Raw genomic sequence first — 20,472 nt, forward strand, 5'->3', positions numbered from 1 at the left:
GAAAAAAGAAATTCTCTTCATGGTTTGAGTAATCCTTTCCACTTCTAAATGTCTTTTCCATGCCAGGCTGGTAACCCCCCAATCCTCGGAGTATCCTAAATTAAAGAAACCAACACCAGAAAAAAACAACAAAATCAGGAATGCAACTGGCAGAGTAGCAAAGCCGAGTAAATGGTTGACAAGGGATGTTTATGTGTTGCAGTGTGTTATTTTGGCTGCTCTGCTTGTCAAAATCCCCCTAGAAAACAGAGAGAGCACAAGCAGCTAAATGAAGGCTTCTTGTGGGGCAAGGGCTGGCTGGCTGGCAGTGTGTGTGCGTATGGTGTGGGTATAGTTTTGTGCGTACGGTGAGGAGGAGGGAAGCTTGTCATTGTGTTTTCTTTTCTAGACAGTCATAAACACCTCTGTTTATTTCCAGCCTGCCATCTAAATTCAAAATTAGCATAAGTTGATGATGTTAATTGATTTATATGCATGCAGGCAGTGCTTTATCAAAGGTAGAGGGACATAAGGTCGTTCCCCTAAGGGCCTCCAGGGAGCAAGTACCCATCTGAGATAATATTGAGATTGGCATAGTTGGGTATATAACTGCTTCCAAGTATGGAGAAATGAAGTTCTTTGTCATTAGCAAAACAAAAATAAAATAATAATTTATCCTATTAATATTTTAATTCTCCTTTTAATAAATGCTGCCCTCACTGAGGTCTAGGAAACTGCCCTCTAGGTCCACCAAGGGGTGGCACAGGCTGCAGCTGGCAGGCTGGCAGCCTTCCCAGAGAACAAGAAAGTCATGTCGCAGAGGCCAGCTGAGCAAGGCACTAGAAATTTAATTCCCTTCAGGTCGCTCTACCACTGCCATCGTGGAAGTGTCAGGGTGATTCCTTAGAGGAGGCCAGTGATGAAACAGAGACAGTGAGGAAACAACAGAAAGTTCTCCACTTTCTAAAGAATTTCATGAAAATATTATTTCATGAAAATATTATTTCATTTCTATCCCTTAAAGCTGTACCAAGAGCAGAGCCTCAACTTGCAAGTTTCAAAGGACAGAGAATATTTCTCATCTTACGCTGCCACCACCTTAGAAAGGGAGGGAAAGAGAGGAAACAATCTCAAATATACTGTGGTCGTCAAAATATCTCACTATTCTGATTTGTTTTCATCACCTGTTTTAAAAACTTAGTTTTTGTTAAGCATGAAAATGGGATAATCCGAGTTGACAGTTTATATATATATATATATATATATTTTTTTTTTTTTTCTCCTGAGTAAGTCTGGGGATCTAGAAGTGAAATCTATCTCAAAAAAGAATCTTCCTTTTGTAGGCAAACATCCCCTGCCTGGCAAATTGGGAAATTTGCCCTCCTTAATGGGAGCTGCACTATCTGATTGCTGCCTGATGAAGCAGTAGCTCGGCGAGGCCACCTCTATGCCGAACAATCCCATACATCAGAGGCCATCCATTTGAATTCAATGGCTTTACTGGTGCTAAGAGAGGATATTGGAAACCTGGTCTTAAATCACGCTTTTCAGGTAATAAGTGGCAATGAATGGAAGAGAAAAGGATGCAGGAAGCTTATAGGATTTAAGGAGTTTCTTTTGAAAAAGAATCCACCCCACTGCTGATGGCCAGATGCTCATGTGTGTGTGGAGATGTGAAAATAAAAGCAGGGTGTAAAGCTGTTAGCAGTGGTTCACAGCAACAGACTAGCTCCTGTCAAGGAAAAGCAGGTTAGGTAAACTTTTCAGGTGTTTGGAGGTGAATCTTTTCATTTGTGCACAGCCCTCATTTGACCCAACTATTTCACATCATTACCAATTGCTTTGTTCGTACGTATCAAACTTCCTTCTTGTGCTTTATTGGTTTCTGCTCTCACTGACCTCTTCCAGCAGTTTACTTTCTAACATCCTGAAAGCTTCATCATGTCTGTTCAGTGCACCTCACCTAAGGCTGAGATTAAAACTTAAAAAAGAGAAAGAGTGAACACAACAGGAGAAAAAACAGAAGAGCTTTTGGCAGCAGCCTGGTGACACACTGGAGTAAGTGAAATGGGATGGGTAACCACCTGGAATAATGGCAGAGGGAAAACAAAAAAAAAAGGAGAGAGAAGAAGCTCAGAGGATTGGCTCAAAGAGCAGGGCCTGGGTGAGAGCATTAGTGGAAATAGCAAGCTGAGCAGACCCCGGGAATGGAGAAAGCTGAAAGTGCATCATCTCCGCTCTCTGTTACAAAGAGGATGCTGAGAGCAATTAAAATAAAATATGGGCTTATTTGAATCACAACACCAAGCCCAGATTCCTCGTATCCTCTCCCAGAATATAACTAAGGTGCAAGAGAAGTCACAAGGGTATCTGAAGTGAGGGAAGAGAAGAGACAAGGTAAAAATCAAAGAGGGGAGAGCAGATTGCATCTGACCCCAGTTGCCGGACATTTTGCTATAGCATAGTGATCTATGGGGGACAGAAAGGAGGTGAGAGGACATCAGCCTGGCCAAATTTCACTCAGGCTGAGCCCAGAAACTTCTGCCTCTTCTGTTCTGGGAACTCACAGCAGGGTTATGTTTGGGCTGCCTAAACAGAGCATTGCTGCCATTGGTGGAGGATAAACATTTTAATCAGCATAAAGGGAGTAAGACTTGGGAGTCTGTCTCTGCTTTCAATGGGAGTGACAATGGAAACATTCAATACTTTTGCCAGGAAGCATCTTAAGATTTATTTGGTGTCAATAAAAAAATAAAATAAAATAAAATAACTGACAAAATAGAACTTTTTTTTTTTTTTTTTTTCTTTTAATTCTCTACTATATGGTAGAAAATTAAAGTGCAAAGCCAAATACTGTTGTGTCCCCTCAAAAAGCTGGCCTGGATTCTCTAACAGTCAGAATCTTTCTTTCATTTTTCCTTGAAAATGTAGTTCTGACAAAATTAGTTTGTTGCTATAAAGTGTTTCTATGTTGAAATTATATAACTTACAGTTGGTATACATGTGACTATCTCTAACACACTGAGAAACCTGACCTCCAGGTGTTTGTCTCTCAGGTTATCCTTTAAATTGCAAAATTCAGTCTTTGCTTTAGGCTTACAGTACCATGAAATGTCATAAAGTTCAGTGATGCTTGGATTGGGACTTTTGATTTTGACACATCAGAACAAAACACTGGGAGGTCATGTTAAAGGAGAACGAATTTGAGGAAAGAGCAACAGGAAGTCTATTTTGTGATGACAATAAAAATTATGTGGCTGCCACTGCAACTACATGAAGTCTCTTAGCAAAAGGCACTATGCAAATTTCAAAATAGAACTTTTGGTTTGGGGAAAAAAAACGCATTTGTCCTGAACTCTTTTTTAAAGAACTATATGATTATTTTTTTTTTTTTTCTGTGTACATACTGCTTATTTTATAATGCTAATGAAGAATTAAATTGCTACATCTTCAGACTAATGACCCTTTTCAAGACTATTTTAACAATGTCTTCACAGCCTTTCCAAATCACTGCTCTGCATTTAGGAGACAGAGGGAAGTTTAGATTCCATATCTGCCTTCAGTCTTTCTGCCAACTGTAGATTTGAGAAATGCAATGCCATGTCCCAGGGTACATAAAGCTTCGCTTTGGCGTCCTTGACATCTTTGGTCCTTGTTGTGGCTATCTCATAATTCATGCAAGTGATGCCATACAACTGTAAGTTTTTCATGAGGTCATAAAACTGATTTATAGAGGTTTTTCCCATAATCTCCAAGCAAATTAAAGAAGGCTGATGGAGCTATGCAACTCACTGTTGCCTCAACAATAGTTTCATTCAGAAATGACACTGAATAAGATTGAGGTATTAAGATAGCAAGAATGTCCTTAAGAAGTCTTGTCTGTCTGTAAAAAATGGGGTGCCTAAAAACCAAGAAGGGTTGTTTCTTCTATACATTTTGTTGATTTTAGCCATGGCATCTACAATAAGATTAGTCAGACATTTTCTTCCTTTGCTTTCTGCTTCCAAATGCAAAAGTCTGATTAACCCACTGCAGATCTCTACTTCGTAAAAGAATATGAGGTTGCGATTCTTTCTTTCTGATGTATTTGAAGTTAAAGATTATATCTCCTTCAGTCAGCATTATATTGACTTTTGACTTTTAGAATAATTTCACATTAATAGACTAAATTCTACATGTATGTATATATATGCATAGACATATATATATGTATATACAAAAATGTGTAGATATGTATGTATATCTATATATGTAAAATTTTGTAGAAAAAAAAAATTGCAAAACACAAACAAGCTACTGTATTTCCAAGCTGCTTAAAGTGGACATTTTAGAACTGTAGTAACTTTATACTTCCATCTTTACCTCTGAAGCTGTATGTAAAGTGCTTTCATTTTGACAGAACTATATAGTCCAAATAAGCTCTCACTGAACTGTCTCCAACTTCAATATATGCCCTGTGTCAGACTTGGAGAAAGCTTGGATGTAGTTCCAACCTCTGTGGCTGGAACAATTATACAGCAGCCAATGGTCTATTATACCTTTTTTTTTTTTTTTTTTTTTTTTTTTTTTTTTGTCTCTGAGAATCTCTCTTTTCTAGCTAAAATGTTCAGGAGAGCTTGCAAATTATTTACTACTATTGCTCTGGAATTGAAAATAACCTTAAAAACATTTCTCTGTAGTAGCAGTCAAGGTGATTCGTCCATCCTTTCTTAAAAATGGTGGTATATCATTCCTATCTTTGCTCCTCAAACTTTCCCCAGCAGGTTTCTGAAGACCTTTTTGAGGTAGGTGATATTTTTTTTTTTCTTTCTTTTTCATTTGAATATTTCATCTCAAACTTCACAGGGAGACGACTATCTCCCAGCTGCATGAAACCAGCCAGGAGTGTTTTATATGTATGTTCTAAGGCATTTGATGCAATCTGTACTATGATTATATATAAATAAAGACAGAAATTCTTTTGAAAATCACCTTTTTATTGGAGTGAGTGGGCCTCTTAGAGGAAAAAGACCATAAAGATCATACACAAACTGAGAAGGATCTAAAGGTGAGAAATTCAAGTACTTTAAACAGTATTTGAAACACAAACATTTAAACAAGACAGAGGATGGAAGACATCCTTCCATCAGAAAATTAATTCTTAGAAGGACTCCTTGAGTGATTTAATAATGAAAATACTGGACAAAATTCTTATCTCATAGTTTTGTGAAATAGATGCAACTTGACAATGTGAGTTTATTAAAAAGACGATGGCATCAACTTTGTCATGTTCAGGTGGAGTGTGAATAGATTTAAGTAAATAAATAAAAGACAGCTTCACAACAAAACTGTATTTCAAGGCAATGCCGGCTCATGGCCAGTGTATTACAACAGGATAGTAAAAGAAAACAATGAAGTCATTAGGTACTGTGGCCTTGCATTTTATTTTTGGTTCATGTATTATTATTACTATTATTATTATCGTTCTATTGTTAATTCTTGTAATTTTCTCATGGCATTCCTTAAAGCCTCATCTGTTAGAATCAAGGGATCATTGGGAGAATTTTATTTATTTATTTTTATACAATGCCCTAGATTTTTTAGTTGTAGAAAGAAGCTCAAAACCATATTTTAAGTGCAACTTGCAAACTAAAAGGAGGCACATAAAAAGACATCTAATTTTATATTACTATATAAGGACTGTCATAAAATACAAACATTACAAAAGAAAAAAAAAAGTGTGTGAAATATAGAAGCTGCCCTAAAGATCCCAGCACTTAATTTAAATGTCCCCAGTGCTAGTAATTAGGATGAGCCTGGCATTCCTTGTTACCCTGTGAAATTACCTGCAACGCCTTTTCAGATTGTTTTCATGCCACTATTTTCATGCTCAGTAGAGCACTAAGAGTCAATGATGGGCAGCTCTTGTGTTAGTCTGTGAGTCATGGAAAATCCTCCTTTGGCCACTCTTGAAAATCCTTAAGGTGTTTAAAGACAATTCCTACAGACTTTTGAAATAGAGAATTTTCCTTTCTGCCTGTTCCTCAGTACCTACAAGGCCCATCTCTCCACATGTAACCACTCTGTTTCAAAAAAAATGTAAATACTATTTTATTTTTTTTCCTTCAGTACCTTCTGTAATATAGTCTTCAACAGAACTATGGATGAAATATGCTTCTAGACCGAAGGCATTCCAGCTTTGAACAGTGAGTGTGCTGCCATTTCCCCCCCATTGGTTTCTATGGTGCTGACTATATGTGCGGCCATCCATAAGGGTGCTGAGATACCCTGGAGAGTGAAAAGATGGCTGTGTCTATTTTTCATTATTATATTCTTATAGTCATGATTCTTCTTATTATTATTATATTCTTACAGTCAAGATTATTCTTATAGTCAAGAGTTGGACTTGATGATCCTTAAGACGCCCTTCCAACTCAGGATATTCTATGATTCTATGATTCTTCACTTTGTAATACATGAGATCCACAGCATATGAATATTGGTCTTGTAGATCATCATATTATCAAGGAATCTTATGTGCCTCAAAGCTAAATAAAATAAGGTAAGTAAGTCCAAGAAAAATAGTCTGGTAGGGCAGTAGAGTGTTCAGGACTGTGCAGTGCATCCTGTCTGACTGAGAATTACATTAGGACTCAGGGAACTAGAGAACGGTTACTTTTAAAGCTTAAACATTGTCTGCTGCCCAGGGAGGTGGTGGAGTCACCATCCCTGGAAGTCTTCAAAAGACGTTTAGATGTAGAGCTTAGGGATATGGTTTAGTGGGGACTGTTAGTGTTAGGTTAGAGGTTGGACTCGATGATCTTGAGGTCTCTTCCAACCTAGAAATTCTGTGTGTGTGTGTGTATCTATAACTCATCTCTATCTATATACATAGGTTTTCTTCCATAACAAATGTATAGATGTATATTTCCATTGTCTTGCAGATATCTTTGGGATAACAGAGAACAGCAAACAACATGTGATCCAAAAGGAAGTAGCAGCACTAGCAACAAGACTGACACTCAGCACCGGTGGTGATGGTGAGTGTTGAGTGTCTATCTAGAGCAGATTGGATCAAATATAGTATTTTAAAACCAAGCTTATAACAGATCTGGATTTTGAGAAACATCCATGGACACACAGATAGGATATCTGTCTGTCTGCATGACCGTGCAGGAGGGTTGGATGGTGTTGCTGAGGCCCTAAAGTGAATTTCCAACCCTGGTTGGAATTTTGACCAATAATCCAAGGATGCGAACTATTGAACACCGAATCAGTACTAAAAAAGTTATGTATATCTATTCCCAGAATAGCAGTTAAACTCCAGAAGTATGTTGTTATTTTCACTGCTCAATGATGCTTTGGTACCTCCTGCCTTTGCATAGTGATCCTGGTTTTTGGAAGCGCTAACAGCCAGTCCTAAGGCTGGGATGATTTTGTGTATGCAGACAGTGCCAGCAAGAGCCTCCAGAATGCTAAAAATTGGTTTTAAAAAACCACACTCAGCACCACATATCATCCCAAAGAGAAGGAATTAAGAAAACATACCTAGCATCTCAAAATGGTACAAATATGTCCAGAGTGAGATGTTTAACCCCTTACAATTTAAGCTACAGGAGACAGGCCTGAAACATTTAATTTTGATTTTTTGAGTCTTTTCCTGATCGGTTTTCACTGATTTTATGGGTTTACTCTCTTTCTGAAGAAGGAATGGGATTTCTCTATTAGCAGCTGAGTCCAGTGACTCCACCCTATCTACAGCCTGTTAGCTATTCATGCTGCAAGAGGTTGGCTTTCTAATTTTGGCAGGGTTTCAAAACTCGTGGCAGAGTATAAAGAGTTTATAAGATCTTCCATATTGCAGACTTCTGGAGGGAAGGGCTCTACCTAACAATTCATTTGGCATCATAAAATTGTAAAATTGCACACAAAAATTTACACATGCACATACACTTTCCTACTGTTTCAAAATACAGCGGTTTTCTCCACCGTTTGCCTTGGAGTGAGTTGAGAGAATTCTGGTTTGGTTAAACTTTCTGCCTCTCAGATAAAAAACAGCAGCAATTTTCTGCTTGAATTTCTCTGTGACTAAATCCATTGATCATCCTTTCTCTCTGTGAGTGAGGAGTGTGTTTTCTCTTTAATAACTCCTATCCTTCTCCCTGAATATTTTTTTCTCTCCTCTTCGCTTGTTTGTGTTGTGTTGGTCAGTCCACTGCACTATTCCTCCGAGAGACAGAGAGAGCGCAAAATTGAAGTTATTTTATGCTTGGTCTCCCTCGGTCCCAATTTTCAAATCTTCATGTCAATTTTCACACATCAGTGTCATATGGTGAATGCTATGGAAATTTCAGTGGGGTCCTTGGGAGACAATTTATACATGACCCCCCATTCCCTCCCCTAACCAGGCTGCAGAGCCTGCCTTTATAAAGAATAAGTGTATTTATAATTAATGTGGATTTTAAAACATAACTACATTCAGAATTTTTCCTGTTGGTTGCCTCTTTTGCAAAAGGAGTGCAAAGGAATACAAGCTCTCTCCCTCTCCTAATAAATTGGCTCAAGTTAAATGAATAAAAATTATAGCATGTTGAAAGAAAAAATCAACTCATTATTCATTTTAGTTTTTTTCTTCCTAAAAGGTATGTTGAAAAAGGTTTATCATGCAACTAATTTGGTAATCACCAGTTAGCAAATGCACTCATTGCCACCTACCTAGGTGAATCAGAAGGTTAGTAGCAAATGAAACATGGTGCAGTTTGGATTGGTAATTATATCTTCTTGTAAACTAATGAACATACATCACCTTAAGAGTCCTTGGTGAGTAAAATCCTAGCAACAGACGCAAAAGCTCAGCTGACACCGTCAGAGCATTTCAATCATTGACCTTAAAATGGGCCCCTGACATCAGAAAGGGGTGCACTGAGCCTACTCCATTTTACAGCATTAATTATCCTCTCTGTGGGGGGGAAAGCAATGATAAATTGTCCAGATTATTTCTTAGAGCATCTTAAATCTTAGCCATTCATGAGGAGACCTAAACTGCCCCCTGATCCTCAGTCTTTTGATTTTACTTAAGAAGGTTAGTAGTGTATCACATGAACTTGTTTCCCGGTCTCACCTATGCCAACCATCATGTAGTCTTTCTTTCCCCCCCCCCCCCTCCTAATTTCCAAAGTACATCTTCCCTCAGCCCCAAATCTCCTATGGACACTCAGCACCTTTTGCAGATCCCCTATTCCACCATCTGCCTAAGAAACTTCTTATCACTCAGTTCCTGTATGTCCTTCCCCTCAGCCTTATCTGACTTTTTATGCTTTTGGGAAACTCTTCAGAACCACAGAGGTAGTGGGACAGTGAAGGGAGTTTTTCGTATGAAAACTCTGGAGATCGGTTTTGGGCTTTGCAGTTCAGTGCCTCATCCTCAAGGTATAGAAACCAGAATCACTTCATCCCCCGGTTTGTTTAACTTGCTTCAAAGCCAACTGGAATGTGTTCAGCAGTGCACTACAAACCTCTCCTGAGCCTCCTACTTTGGTGGCTTTGTGTGCAGCCTCTGGAAGGGTTAGCTTAATCATAATTGTTCTCCTCCTTCGATCCAGTCAGAGAGAAATGACCCGGATGAGCGCTCTTGCTTTGCGACACAGAGACCAGTCAATGCTCTCTGAAGGGTGAGCAAGCAAAAACACACCACAGCCCAAACAAATCTGGTTGGCTAAAATGATCCTCAGAAAGGGCTGTAGGAAATATATTTGTATGGTATTTCTGATACTTCACTGCTGGCTGTGATCTTATCACATATCCCAGGCTAAGGCAGGGATAGGCCAGGTGAATTCCTGAAGGGCAATTCAATAGGGGAAAGGGAATATCCTATAGATCCTGGGGCTGCCCCTTCCTGTCAGGTGCAGGTGTCTCTGGAGTCACCATAGCGTCAGACAGTCTTAAAGAGGTCATTTGGGACTGAGGCCTGGAAGAACCCCCTAATGCAAAGCCAAAAGCTGTGGGAGATGTTCACCATGTGAAGACCTCTTAGTTTAGTGCCTTGCTGGAAGAATCAGTCCTGAGGCTGTGACCAAGCTTTTACACTTTATCAGGGACCTGCCTGTAGAACTTCTGCAACAAGTCTTCTGGTGGTGCATGAGGTTCTAGCTCTGGGACAGCTTTGCACCATGCAGTCATAGCAAGATCATCTGGGAGCTGCAAAATGCTCTAAAGCTGAAAGCCCATATTTCTCATAGCCCATGACACCTCCAGTACAGTCCTTGTTTTCCCTCCCAAGAGCAAAGTTATCAACCAATTTCTGTGGCAAATACTAATGTAGGCAACTAGGTGCCCGTTTCAACTGGATTGTGATGATGGTGATGATGATGTTTTTTCCAGCCAGTTCTTGTCATTGTTGAGTTCTGAATAGTATGGGATACAGGGTCCAGTAGTAGGCATTACATGACAATTATTTCTCTGTCTGTTTATGGATGCCTTAAGGCTGAAGGATTTTTACATTTTCTAAGGCTCCAAGTTTTAAGATCAAAAGTTCCCACAATTTAGTAGGATTTAATGGAAGAGGATTCAGTAATATGTCTTTGCTGAATTGACTAGAGAAGGGTTTAATTCACCGAGTTGTGGTGGAAGGCAGGCAGTACACCTGGCAGCCCCAAACGCCTACTGGGGACTCTGCTCCATGGGATACTCTGGGGAAGACAGCTGTCAGACATTCTTGAGACTGAAATTTAGTTCCACTAATGATTCTTTCCAAGATCTTAGTCAACTTACTTATTATTCTTGTATCTCAGCTACCCTTTCTAAAGCTACAAGTACCTCATTTCGGGGACTGTCATGAAGATTTACTAATTATACAGATTCTACCACAATTAACTCAATAATTACTGTTAAATTTCTGTGTACCAAGAAACACAAAACTTTGGGCAGAGAAAGCCTGATTTCCAGGGATGTTCTTGCTAGCTCCAGCTGAATCAGAACAGACTGTGTCTAGAGTCAAATCATTTGAGGCGTATTCACTGCTGGTGAAGTCTGTGTTACACTGATGTAGCTGACAGAAGGATAGAGCCCTCAGCTATACTATATATATTTCTATGTAGACAGAGGCAATCCACCAAAGCAAGGCACTATAGCACATAACTCACATGTGCCTGTGCGCGTGTGTGCACCTGGGTATGTGAGAGACAGAGAAAAAGATGAGATATATCGGGAAACATATGAGAGATGAGACGGGAGAGATAATTTCCAGAAAGTAAAGCCACCATCAGAAACTCTGTCTTTCCAGCTGGAGGGGTTTGTGCTGCTGGCGCTTTTCTCTTAACTTGACAGCTCAACTCTTAGGCCAGCTGATAGTCGCTGCCTATAAATTTAATTAGAATGGGGGTAGGGGAGGAACAAGACTGTTTGGCACTCGGCACAAGGCTGAAAATAACCAGCTTTAATACCTTTGACATTGAAGCACCTGCTAAGGGCACAAACCGCTGTACAGCTGACCGACCCTTCTCTGAAGACAGGATGTGTCACTTCACTTGTCCTCGATACGTGCTGCCTGGCCGGGGAATCACATGCAGGACTCTGTGGGTCTGCTTTTCCTGTGGCACCACAAGGCAGTACTTCACTCCAGAGCAATCAGAGAGGGGAGTTCAGCATCTCCGACCATGTGAAAAGGGGAGAGACTCAGCCACCGCAGTGGCTAGTGTGCCTTAGATATTTCATTTTTCTCTCTCTGATATAGAGGGTTATTTTCCATGCTTGCAGCTAAGCACTGTGCTGCAACCAGCCGTGAACATTTCTGTTGGCCCAGCTGGCCTCTTGCTTTAATGCTATTCTCAGGGCTTTCTCTGGGTAAAGTGGTGAAGTAAACATCGAAACCTTACTCTCATATATGCATTTAATTGTGTACTGATTTTATGCTAGGGAAAAGACTGTTCATTTCAGGTAGAAAACTCCCAGCTGAGACAAAAGGCTAGAAAACCCCTCACTTCTGGTACCTCTTGAGATGCAGCAGTGCTCACCTAGGTGCTGACTCCATGGCAAAGATGGAGCTTTTGATATCATGTTTTATAACCCCTGGGTGGTACAGAATCTATTTAGTTATTCTGGGTGTTTGGCCTCTTTCCTAGGCATGCTGCAGGGAACTACTTGTGATGGCTTTTGGTCGTGGGGTTTGGATGTCTCTTGTACTGCCCAATAGTAGAATGCAGACGACACCTGGATACATTCAAGCTTGATATTGCCAGCAAAAGGCACTATTGCTACCAGAACCAATTTTTCATAAGTGTGATTTTTTTTTTCTATTGTTGATGAATTTAAACCAAATATAATTCAAAGTAAGTTAATCTAAATCAATTCAAGATCATGTTTAATTCCCCCAAAATCTGGGGGTATTTTTACAGCTTTCAGAGAAGGACTTTGTGGAGCTATCTTATCTTCAGGAAGAGACTATCAATGACTTTAATGCATCTTCCTCACCCCCTTTTCTTTTAGGGTCTCTCTGCCGTGCACTGTGCTGCCTGGCTATGATATCCCTCTGGTAAAAAGATGCCAGGTAAAAAGGGTCTATGCAGCCTTTGCATCAACCATGCAAAACCTCTGAGGGCAAGACAAAATACTGTTCGAATGTGCCACTGAATTTTGCAATATTCGACCTGTTCAGACTTAGGAAAGGCCTTCAAGTCAGAGATCAGGCTACCAGGTACCACAAGTATAATTGTGACTATGCAATAGTCCGTAATGCAACAGCTCTAATGTGAAGTTATTACTGGAGGCACAGTGTTGATACCTGTGTTAAGCCTCTGAGCATTGCCCAGTGTGAACTATGTGTTTCCACAAGACTGAGCAGACCCAGACAGAGCTGATTGCTCTTGCAGTTAATAAAAAGCGCTGCACTTTCTCTCTTGACAATCCCGACACCTGAGTGCTTCCTACGTATGACAGTTAGCACATTCTGGTTGCTCAGTGGCCTGTGAGAAATGAGCCTCTTCTCAATTTAGTTCCTATCATCAGACAAGCGGTACACACAATAAAAAACACACCTTGACAGTCAGCCCCCAAAGTAGCCCCGGGGACCGAGGGTCCAGACTTTCCTTTCTCTCATATATGATCCCCATTAAATTGATGCAATTTATTGGACTGGATCCTGCTCCCTACTACCTCCAGGTAAATCAGGGTAACTCCACTGAGGTCACTCTGGTTCAGTGTCAGAGCACAGAGTAACCTAGAGGCGGGGAACCTCTCCTGACCCCACCAAGTTTCTTCTCTAGATGGAGCTTGTCAGGCTCTCCCTGGTCAGGGCAGGGTAAAAGTATTGCCTCTGTCATTACCTGAGCATTTGGCTGAGAAATTGCCCTTCCTGCAGCAAAGAGCATCAGAGTGGGTATGAGCTCCTTCTTCCCCAGGACAGTGAGAAAGGTGCACGGCAGAGGCGGGCTGGGGCAGGAGGAAGTGGGTGGATATTGCACGGGCTTCACTCCAGCCCAGCCCAGCCCATCAGGTTGTGTCAAATGGAGCTAATATAAATGTCAGTGCACTGCTTTCAGTGGTGAAATCTCTGTTTGTTGTAATACGGTTCATTTTCAGTCTTCCAGCTCTATGGATGCTATCAGCTGACAAGTCTGGCTAGTATCCTCTGCCAAAAATACACGCGCTTTCAACATTTCTCAGGAGTGTTTTTTTTGTTTTCCCCCCCGCACCCCCCTCCTGTGACATACTCATGTCAAATTTCTTCTTCCTAGTGCTGTGAGACACAAGACTGTCCACACCTCCCAGATAATGAGTTTAACATTTCAAGGACAGAAGCTCTTAATCTGAGTGAGACATGGGTAGGATTGCAGGCCTGATTTGGGGCAGGTGCCAAAGGTGGCAGTGCTCTTCTAAGCTTCTTTGGCATGCTCTGTTTTAAAGTAATCAAAACCAGCAGAAACAGATGATGTATAGCTCAAAGTACCACCATTATTATCACTATAGTTAAACAGTATGTTGTTATTAACAGTAGCTTGAATTCTTTCCTCACCATCCTTTGCTTTTAGGATAAGTTCAATGCCCTTTTTGCAGGTCAGGATGGAGCTGGGATCTCATCTTCTGCTGGAATCCTCCACAAGGTTATCCCATCCTGGCCCTCTATTAGTACAGTTATCCAGTCCACTTCAGCTTCACTTTTTCATCCACTGAGCCATTTGTCTTCTCTTTCCTGGCAACATCCTCTCTCTTGCCCTCCTCCAACCCTGGTCCCAGTGTCTCATGACTTCTTCCAACCACATTTTTGACTTCTTCCTCAACTTTCCCCTTTTTGTCTTTGTTTGTAGCAGTGTACAGTCTCTTGCTGATTTATCTGATGAGAAAATTGAATCAGGTTGTTTTTCTCTTTTTCCTCCTTCTGCCATTACAGTCACAAACATTTTTCTTCCTTTTTTTTTTTTTTTTTCTTCACCCTTATAACCCAGAAGTCTAATTTTATTTCTTCATCTTTAGTTTCCCTTCTCATTTCCTTCCTCATACTCCCAAAACCTTTCACTATTCTCTCTTCACCAGGTCTCACAACACAATGCTTTATTCCTTCAATTTGTAAGCACTTCTCCTTGTCTGTGTTGCTTCTCTGGAGACCTTGTTCCCTTACCTATCTAGGCTTGCTCAATATGCTTTTTCCACCTCTTCTGTCCTGTGTACCCAACATTACGTCCCACTGAAATAGCTCTCAAAAAAATCTTTCCGTATTTCTTATTGGGCAAAACCTGGCAGCAGAATGCTACCCTCAGCCTCTCGAACCATCAGCCACTTTTGACGTCATTGCTTAATTATTGAATTTTGTTCTTCTGGGCATCTGTGACTTAGTTCTGTATTGATGCTGCTCTTGTTGACTGAAGGTCCCTCATCATCATCCCCACCCTCCAATTCTGTGTTGGCTTTACAGGTACCAATCCTTAGTCTCTTTTCTGCTCCCGTACTCTTCTCTAGGCAACCTTGTCTGCATATACAAACTCAATCATCATTGCTATGACAATGACTCACAAGTCTACTCCAAATTTGTTTTGTTTTGTCCAAAAGTAAAATTGTAAGCAGTACCTTTGACATTTACTCAGGCATGGTGAGCTATCATCTTAAGCTGACCATGAATTTCTAATTTTCACTCCACAAAATCCTGCTTGCCTCATCTTATTTCTGTCATGACCTGCAGCCCACACTTACTGTTACTAAAACTTCTAATGCGAACAATTTCTTCAACTTGTTCTAATTCCTCTAATTTATTGCATGCAGAATATCTATGTCCTTCTGAGCTTTATTTATAACAAACAGAAAAGATGCGGACTTTTCTGACTCTACACAACTAAAACTCTTACAGAGGATTGGAATTGCTTGCTTATTATCTGTGGAAACATCCCCTTTTCTGGACAAATTGGATCACATGCCTGTGTTTTAAAATTGTTCTGTAAATGTAATTTCCCTAACTTATTGGTGTGACCAAGTCAAAGCTGTCTTGGCTTCATTCCCCTGGCAGCCCTTTTCTCATGACAGTTCTTCTGTTTCATTAAACACAAGCTACTCTTCACTTCAGAGGCACTCTTCTGACTCTCACAAACCCTACAACTACAGCTTGGTCTGCTGAAACACTGCTGGCCCCCTCAGGAACATGTTGTAGGGGCAGCTGAGGAGCCAGAGCCCCTTTACCCTCTCAGGATGTCTGACTAGAACATACACATTCTCTCCTTTTGAGGGCAAGAAGTGTGTTTGCAAAGCTCCTCTTCCATGGCTGCAACTGTAATTTGCTTGTTTTAGCTTTGCTTGTGCATTCCCTGGGATGAGACAAGATTTCCTATGTCATCAAGACCAAGCACAGCAGCTTCATAACTTCTCTAAAGGGTGCTGTGGGGTACCTCATGCGATACAGGTGATACATAACATGCATTAGAAAAATGGTTTAACCGGGCATAGTGGAACAGAATGGGACAGTAACCAGCAACAACTGCTTCAGACTGGGTGTCTGAAACACCCAGACTTTTCTCTGGCCAACTGGTGGGCCAGCTCACTTGGCCTCAGTTGCTCTTCTCTGACTTTGTCACACTGCCCACAGAAACACAGGATAACCACGATCAGAGTCAGTCAGTTCCTCCAGCCAGTGAGCATCAGTGGTGCTTTTATTTTGGCAGGCCAGCATAATTCCAGCAACCAGCACCAGGGAAAAACAAGCACACACACAGCCCTCTCCTGCCTGTGGCAGCCAGAGCACCTTTTAGACATCCTGCCTCACCTGCTGACACAATCCATCAGTGCCCACCAAAATCAAATGCAGCTAATTGGAAGGCGATGACAGCCCAGGGACTGCTGGATTTGCATGCTAATTCCTTTATTTAAGAGTCACACAGCCAAGCTACAGGTAAAATGAGACTGAGCACTTCATTCCAGATGATTTCCTGTCTTCTCTTTCCCAGCACACATGCACATATACACACACACTTTCTCTTGGGCTTTGCTGTCCTGAAGCCAAAAATCAGCTGGAGATTGCATTACATGTGCTTTCCAAAAAGCCAGCCAAGAACTGCAAGGGGCAACATGTTTTTGTCCTCTCGGTGGGACAGGACTGCAGCCTGCAGCTGTAGATGAGCCTTTAAATGGCACAGCAGCACAGCTTGCGGCTGGGGAGCGGAGCTTTTTCTGCAGGTTGGGTTACAGCTTCCTCCTGCTTTTTATGCCAGAGCCTAGGATGGATTCCTGGCTCTTGTTTCATGCAAAATTGTTGAAGTTTTTCTTCGAGTATCCAACCTCCTCTCCTGTTCTATCACTGGTGTCTGCCCCTGCTCCAAGTCTACCAATTATTTCCTTTAAGTGTCAGCAGCACACCAGACACACAGAGATATAACCTTTCTTCAAGTTGATGCTGTTAAACTATTACTTGAAACTGAAGTCGCAGTTGACAAGTGCTACTTCAGTCACTAATAACTACTTCAGAAGTGCTAGTGGTGTCTTGGCTCTTAAAGTTGTGGCTCAGGGCTCAGAGAACGTCTTTACAGGTCATTTAGAGCCATCCATCTGATCCGAAACAAGATCAGTCAATCTCCCCACTGGCTTTGTGCCTTGCTTGCCTCAAGGTCCTTTGTTCATGCCCCCAGAGCTGCAGCGGTGGTGCATCTGGGTGGCTGGAGTGGCCATCCATCTTCTGGAAGGTGAATATGGCCCATTTGTGGGTTGAGGCTCTCATCTCCTTGCCCTCATCACGATTTCTACTATTTTATTTTATTTTATTTATTTTATTTTATTTTATTTTATTTTATTTTATTTTATTTTATTTTATTTTATTTTATTTTATTTTATTTTATACTATATTTTTATTCTGTTATGTTATTTTATATTATATTTTAAATATTTTTATCTTTTTAAAGCAGGCTGAATACTTTCTTGAGAAAATCAGGATGCCTGTATGGAAGGAGCTGGACAAGCGTTCATGCACAATTCCCATCCTTGCGGCAGCAGGCAGGAAATAGTCTTTCTTTTGTTTTGCACTCCCCTATTTTCAGGCTCAGCTCCTTCAGTCTAATCAAAACATTTGAGGTATCTCAGAGCCAGAGGCTTCTCTGTTTGGCAGGGGTCACAAACATTTCCCTTATATTTTGGCAGGTTTTTGGCACAGTCTTAGGATAAATTGGGAAGAGAGTAATATAAGACAAGGCCAGATCATCTAGGTCACTGAGCCTTATGCCCTGTTACTGCAAACAATCCTGTAAGAGATGTTAAATCCAAAACAACTTCCACTTTTCCTTTGCCTCCTGCACATAACAAGCCACGATGTGGTATAACAAACTAGGGCTGGATTTTCAACAGAAAAAAAGACATGTCAGGTTTTAAGTCTCCTTGACATGACAATGTCTTCATCTAAATCCTGAAGCCATATTTTGGATAGCCCAGCCTTGGTCTAATGTCTTTTAGAAAATGATGCTCATTTAATTCCTGAAATGTGAAATCTAGGTCTCAGGTCAAGAGCAGTGATGTTCTTCAGCTGAAAAATTCAGATCCATCAGAAGCTGTCTGTATGAGTCTGTAACTTTTCAAACTTTGGATTGCACCTCGGCTTTTACATCTATAGGTAGTCTTTTGAAGAGTGGGATCTAAATAAAAATACCCTTGAAGAATGGGGCATTTTTTATACTTCCACCCCTGCAATTTATTTGAAGAAAAAAGACTTCTTCAGGGCCACAACCTGTCTGCACAGAACAAATAGCCAGACCTCAGCTTAAACTTTATCCCTCCTTTACGCAATATCCAGCCCAAAATTGCTTCTCAGGCAGCAGTTTGATGGGATGTGATGGGAGATTCTCCTAAGATACCAAGGGTGTAGGGACTTGCCACCATGAGAGACCTGGAAGCACCCCTGCCAGAGCAAGGCTGCTTTGTGGAGTGCTGTATGCGCTCCCAGAAACTCAGGTCGGGAAAAAAGCTGTTAGAGACTTGAGTCTATTGAAAAGCGTGTGGATTACATCTAAACAATCATAACTGCTATTACTGTCAGTGGCGATATTCTCTTCTTGACACGTATGTGTTACTACTAACCTTCCAAGCTATTTCTAGATATTAACTTTACAAAACCCACAGAGACTGTTAAGGATTGTGGAGTTGTGCCCATTCCACAGGCAGACAAAATATACTAGAGGCTAAAATTAGGCTGATTTGGGATAAAACATAGATAAATAAATAAAACAAATTATTCTCTTAGTAATCATATGGACAACTTAAATTTAGTCCCAAGCAATCAAGAATCACCCTTTTATGGCTCCTGGATGACAGACCTCTGGTCAAGCCACATACACCCTAGTAGTAATTGGCTTACTTAAATCTCTTGCCAGACAAATTTGTAACCCTTGTAAGTTGTGTTGGTTATTGGCAGAATGTATCTACATCACAGGGAAATTTTTATCCTCAGTGGGGAATACAGCTGGGCCAAAGGAAAACTTGTGTTCCACCTGTATCTAGCACAGATCGTGTATGCATATGAAAAGGCAACAGAAAGCCCATTCATAAGGCAGTTGGGTCTTTATATCCTCTCCATGTGTATGAACTTATGGTTGTATGAACAGCCATACCGAGTTATTGAAGTGTTTGATGACCCCACCTGCTCAAGGCCTTCTTATTCCATCTCATTTCCCATTGAAGTTTTGTACAACCTTTTTACTGGCTTTCAGCCTGCAATAAATACAAATGACTTGCCAATAAAAGCTGGTGTCTCCCTCTGTCAGGAGGACTGTAGCATCATTGTTATTTAAGAGGTGGCAGTTTTGACACAATGCTTATTTAAAATTCGTAAAAGAAAAAAAAATGATGTAATAAATCTGCGTGTTCTTTCTAAGCAGCTATTGAAAGTCTGAATGCTCTTCCCCTTTCCAAAAGCATCAGCCGTTTAATGTTTCCTAAGTTGTTTTTACATGAATTAGGGCGTTTGAGTGAAGCACTGTCAGTTACAAAACCGCGCTGTTGTCTCCAGCTAATTTTGTTTTAGCAGCTCTTTTAAACTGCTAAATCTAGTTTTTAGTGTATGATGATTTTGTTTTGTGATGGTGTAAAACAGCTGCTACTTTTCTGATGAGTTGCCTGTTTTCCATTTTATGTCTCTGCAAGATGTTGAGTTTCATCATGGCCCAGTCTGACAAGCAGCTGAGAAGAACCTGCAAAAAAACAAAATCACAACAAAGATCCTCCAGTCCAGGGGTTCAAACATCCACATGCCCAAATTTAGAATGATCAGTCCCTCCTCATTTTTACCCTGAGATTGTCTTGGACCTATACTAGGACCATCAAAATGAGGACAAGAAAGTAGTATTAGAAGGGAAGCAGATTACTTGCTGTGTTAGGAAGATACACGAGAGGACATCCAAGTCCCCCAGGCTGTTTCTGGGGCACTGGTGCAGACTTGGACAACTGTGCTGGTTGTGCTGTTGATGTGCATGTTGTTAAAGAAGATACCACAAATCCCTTGCAGCAATTGATAGGAGAGATGGCCAAACTGGCACCTATCAGGCTTTTCTGCACTGGGGTGACAGAAGACAGCTGTCCAAGAGGGTGAACTGAACTTGAGCATTTGGTGCTTGCTTCACCTGGATTCTCCCCAATACCAGAATGAGAAAGTAGAGCCAGATAATTTTTTACCAGATAATTTTTAGCTGTTTACATATCATTAACTTTTAGCAAAGGCCAGCTACAGAAGCCCAGTGAGGCTGGCATACAGCAATGGAAGGCAGCCCAGACATTCACCTCTCCTCCCTCTGGCCAGTGCTGCATCTCCTGGGACATGAGTTTTGTAACATTTCTTTCATACTCTCACCTCTCTGTCTAGGTATGCCAGAAGGATGGAATTATGGCTGGGAGTGGCTTTCCAAACTAAGTACCACTCCACCTCAGGCTCTTTTGAAATTCTTGGGTACCAGGCTCTTCTCGTTAGCAGGACCCAGGATGTAGCCCCTTGTGGCAGTCAGGAGATGGGAGCAAGGACCAGACTGACTGTGAATTAGCTACACCCCAGTAACACTTCAGCCTCCC

General features: G+C 41.0%; 1 long non-coding RNA gene across 9 annotated transcripts in view; it reads left to right on the forward strand.

Moving 5' to 3' along the window:
* LOC110351234 (uncharacterized) overlaps positions 1–17,599 on the forward strand; it is a 43,340-nt gene extending 25,741 nt beyond the window's left edge. For 4 of the 9 annotated variants that reach the window (XR_011811930.1, XR_011811935.1, XR_011811934.1 and 1 more), the window contains 4 exons: positions 1,323–6,164; positions 6,334–6,520; positions 6,903–6,998; positions 17,328–17,599. This is a non-coding gene — a long non-coding RNA (uncharacterized lncRNA). The remainder of the gene's footprint in view (positions 1–1,322; positions 6,165–6,333; positions 6,521–6,902; positions 6,999–17,327) is intronic. The other 5 variants (XR_011811932.1, XR_011811933.1, XR_011811936.1 and 2 more) reach the window with 5 other exon arrangements.
* The last annotated feature ends 2,873 nt before the right edge of the window (positions 17,600–20,472 follow it).

This window comes from Anas platyrhynchos, chromosome 11, assembly GCF_047663525.1.
Source record: "Anas platyrhynchos isolate ZD024472 breed Pekin duck chromosome 11, IASCAAS_PekinDuck_T2T, whole genome shotgun sequence".
NCBI classification, from domain to species: Eukaryota; Metazoa; Chordata; class Aves; order Anseriformes; family Anatidae; genus Anas; species Anas platyrhynchos.